We start from the raw sequence: 4,810 nt of genomic DNA, 5'->3' as shown, positions 1-4,810 counted from the left end.
CGGAACGCGCGCACTCACGCGGAGGAGACAGCGCGCCTGCGCGGCGGCCGGCCCGCAGCGGCCACGCCCCCCTGCCAGCAGCCCGGGCCTCTCCGAGTTTCTTGCGGCCTTCCCACGCCCTCCCGTGCACGGTGGCGGCGGGACGAGCCACGGAAACCCGAAGTCAGAGGGGGTTTTCTAGCCCCGTTCTTCTCTAGAGAAAAGCATCCGCTCAGAGAGTCCAGGGAGGGTGTCCTGAAGAAGGGAGCCATAAGTGGAGCAAGTGTCTGGCCTTCTGAGCGCTTGCTGTACTCAGAGACAGCTCACAAAAATGTGCTTTTAGAAAGTAAAAAAAAATAAATCGGTTTTTTTTTTTTTTGGTTGTCTGTTTTTTGAGGGATCGAACCCGTGCACACAACAGGGTGCCACGGGCCTCACTCTCAGCCGGGCCTGCTTACCTGTACCAATGTCCCAACGTTCCACGGAGGGCAGCTCAGACGAAGCCGGCAGCCATTTGGCTCCAGACCCCCTGAGTTTTTAGTTCAGGAGCCGCTAATGAAAATTGTGGAAGAAGCTGTACGCATGCTGTGACTGCTTGCGGATGGAGTGACGACGGTTCAGCCGTTAAGAGCAGTGGCCACTCCGCCAGAGGACCCGGCAGTCGGTTCCCAGCACCCACAAGGCAGCTCACAACTGTCTCCACTCCCGAAAATCTGTCGCCCTTTCCTGGCCTCAGCGGTCACCAGTCACGTGGGTGGGGCACAGACTGACCTGTGGGCCGAGCCTTTTATCCCGGCCTAGCACGGGAGAGGCTAGGAGGGAGGGTCCTTGAGATTTCGTTATCAGCCTGGTCTACAAAGAGTCCTAGGCTGGCCAGTGATATACAGGAAACCCTGTCTCAAAAAAAGAGAAGGGGGGGGGGGGATGTGAAGAAAAAGAAAAAAAGCCTGGAACTAGTGAAAGAGCCCCCCCTCCCATCTTGGGACCAGAGTCCTTTTCCTTCGGGACGAAATTTTCAGTAAGGAAAAGTGGGGCCTTTGTTTTGTAAAACCAGGAGATTGCAAGGAAGGCTGGTAAAAGGTCAAAACACACCCTGACTCCAGGGCACATCTCCTGAGGCTCTGGGGCAGGCAGGCGTTCTCAGACTGAGCTTCCTCTTAGACAGTCTTAGCTCCTCCCCCACCCCCAACTCCCAGGTAGAGCACTTTCACTTTTCTAAAATTCACTGTGCTAATTTAAAAAAAAAAAAAAAAAAACGACACTTAGCTCCCAAGGTATTCGCAGGACTCGAGAGTGAATCAGAAGGATTACTGCGATGTGGAGGCCAGCTAGTGTAGGCCACAAAGTATCGCTGCCAATACTCCAGTACTATGGCCGCAGCCCTAACCTTTGGAAATACCAGGGTATGTAATGCGTTAATGAGAAGTGTTCTCCCCCCCCCCCCCCGTGGAAGGAAGCGTCCTCAAAAATGTTACTCAAGGGAAAGCAAAAAATAAAATAACAATAGGGGATCCTGTGGTTTACAATTGCTTCTTCAGCCGGGCGGTGGTTGCCCATGCCTTTAATCCCAGCACCCGGGAGGCAGAGGCAGGCGGATCTCTGTGAGTTAGAGGCCAGCCTGGTCTACAAGAGCTAGTGCCACGACAGGCTCCAAAGCTACAGAGAAACCCTGTCTCGAAAAAAAAAAAATTGCTTCTACAGTGCAAGGAGCTGACCTTAAACACTAGACCTCCAAGTCCTCTTGGATTGTACGCCAAGAGTTACCAGAACTGTACTGAAATGCATGCAGAGTGCACTAGTCTGTCTCATCCTGGAGATCAGGACTCACTCATTGTGACTGACAGAGGAAATTCAAATCTCCTCTCCCCCACCTTCTAAGAACCTTATGAGAATATTTTAATTCTCACCCAATAAAACCTGTGTTAGAGCCAGGCGTGGTGGCGCACGCCTTTAATCCCGTGCACTCAGGAAGCAGAGGCACTGGATCTCTGTGAGTTCCAGGCCAGCCTGGTCTACAGATTAAGTTGGGGGGGGGGGGCCTGGAGCCATGACCCTTTTCTCCTCAGAGCAGTGGCTGCCTTCCTCGATTTCCTCATTATTCTTTTCAGACTACCCAATTGAATAAAATTGTGAGGTCGGTCAGACCCCCAGCCAAGAAGGAAAAGGTACCACCACCACCGGAGTTAGAATAAAAACCAAACGCACTCTCGTCTCTGTGTTCGAACTCGTGAGCACACCTTCTTGGTCAAGAGTTGCAGACCCTTCAGTAGCAGTGAAAGACGTGGATAAATCCAGACCTCTCCCACCCCAGCAGGAAGAAAAGAATCAAAAATCTAGGATTAGCCGGTTCAGTGACTGTGTTCCAGGAACTAGCTGAAGATAAAGTTAGATTGTAATCTTGAGAATAATCTTGAGAAACAGGGAGTTTCCCCCTTGTGATTATCATTGTACTGTGTTTTAGGAACTAGCTGATTATGACCTTGGGAGTGGTCCTGAGAGGCAGGGAGTTGCCCCCTTGTGACCAGCACTGGATTTTCGGAATTTCCTATGACCCTTGAGTTACTGGGGGGGAGGAGGACGTGTTATCCTGAGACTTGAGTGAGAGTCTCCCCAGCATTGGGGGTCTTTCATCAGCTATGGTCTCTTTCTTTGTGACCCCAAGTTTCTAACATGCATAATTATCAATTGCCACTTCACTTCATAAGATATATTGGATAAGGCACTACATTCAAACACACCAAGCACAGTACAAATGGGGTCCAGTTAATATCACTGATTCTTCTGCCCCTCAGGAGCACCTAAGTTAATACACGGTGGGACCCTTGGGGTCTGAAAGGTCACCTAGCAGCCCATTGCCTTCACACCCTTGACTGCTGTTTGAGGCACCAACCATGCCTACCAGGATCCAAAAGGCAAACCAAACAGGCAGCGCCAGCTTATACTCTGGAGAGATTGGGATCATTGAGTTGAGCAGCAGGGGAACCAGGAGTTCAACTCAGTGTTCCAGACTCTCTGTGAAACAGTTCTTGATGGTTTTGCTCTGAGTTTTGTTTCCTTTAGAGACCCAGAGAGGTTTTCGTGGGCCTAGACTTGTGACAGATTTGAGTCACCGCCACCCCAAGCTGCATTTATGACTCTCCAACGAGTGACTACGTCTTTCTTACACCGCTTCTCTCATTCTCCCTTAACCAAAATGAGTCCTGTTCTAGGAAGCAACCTCCACCGCGGGCTGAAGCAGCAGAATCTGCTGCCACAGCACAGTATCAGCCCAGTTGCCCGTCTTGCCTCAGCAGGTCACCAGACATGCCTAGGCGTGCTTGAGCACAGAGCGACAGATCCACTTCAGCTAGAGAACTAGGAACTTGGATTCCTGCCACACTGCAAATTAGATGTTTCTAAAATTTTTTCTAAAATTGGCAGCTGGGTTACATTTTGCACCTAGGTTTTATGTCCCTTTATTTAGTTTCTGTGCGTGGATACTGCCCCAGTGAGCAAGATCAATAGTACCAGGATGACCTCATCCCCTGAGCGACTTGGCACTGGACAGAAATATGCATGAAGAGAGACAGTATCTTACAGATGTTAAAGCTACAAACAATGACAAGAATTCCATGCCATCTTTCACAGGATTATAGTTTTGGAGTCAAAGTCCATCACCATAACCTGGCTACTTTGAGACTGCATCCACCGGACCCCCATTTTGAGGCCGAATTAAGCTGAGCTGTGGTGGTAAATTGCCTGGTCTACAAATCGAGCTCCAGGACAGCCAGGACTGTTACACAGAGAAACCCTGTCTCGAAACAAAACAAACAAAAAGAGAGAGCATAAGAACGGGTTATTTGTACCTGTAGAATTTGTACGCTGAAGCTAGCCTTGGGTTTCTCCGTTTCCCTCTATCTAGTGTCCTCCGCCTTTCTGTATGTCTACCTGTCTCTCTCTCTCTCATTTAGTTTTCCTTTTCTTTTTTTAAAAACAGGGTCTCTTGCCGGGCGGTGGTGGTACACACCTTTAGTCCCAGCACTACGGAGGCAGAGGCAGGCGGATCTCTGTGAGTTCAAGCCCAGCCTGGTCTACAGAGCTAGTTCCAGGACAGGCTCCAAAGCCACAAAGAAACCCTGTCTCAAAAAAACAAAACAACAACAACAAAAAAAAAACAAAAAAACAAAAACAAAACTGGGTCTCTTTGTAGCATTGGCAGGCTAGCCTGAAACTTGACATGTAGAACAGTCTGACCTCCATTAGAGATGTATGTTACATGCCTGGGGTTGCTTACTTTTTGTTGTCTTTTGTTTTATTTGTGTCCTGGTATTTTGCCTGCATGTCTATCTATGCATCACATTTGTATATTATACCCACAGAGGCCAGAAGAAGCTATCAGATTCCCTGGAACCAGAGTTACAGTTGTCAGTAATCATGTGGATGCAGGGAATCAAAGCTGAATTGTCTGGAAGAACAGTCAATGCTCTTAACTGCTGAGCCATTTCTCCAACCCTGCTTAGTTTTTGTTTTCTGAGATAAAGGTTTATGTGACCCAAAATGACCTTTAATTTGATGTGTAGCTGAGAATGACCTTGAATTCTTATTGTAAAGGTTTTTATTTATTTGCTGGTGTTATGCCAAGATCACGGAGTCCCCCCAGAACCAACTAGGAGACCGAGTCCTGTGTGTAAAGCAAAGAACCTTTATTCTTACACAAGTTTGCAAACTCGGACTTTCCGTGTGTCCATCGTATTGGAGTGATGGGGGAGTCCTGAGCTCAGTTAGAGTTAGATTTTTACAGTAGCAAAAGGTGGAGGTGAGGGATTGAAAGACCTGGATAAATCCAGACACC

The sequence above is a fragment of the Microtus ochrogaster genome (genome assembly GCF_000317375.1).
Source record: "Microtus ochrogaster isolate Prairie Vole_2 chromosome 14 unlocalized genomic scaffold, MicOch1.0 chr14_random_2, whole genome shotgun sequence".
Classification (NCBI taxonomy): domain Eukaryota; kingdom Metazoa; phylum Chordata; class Mammalia; order Rodentia; family Cricetidae; genus Microtus; species Microtus ochrogaster.
The sequence above is the reverse complement of the archived record's forward strand: the minus strand, read 5'-3'. Positions refer to the sequence as shown.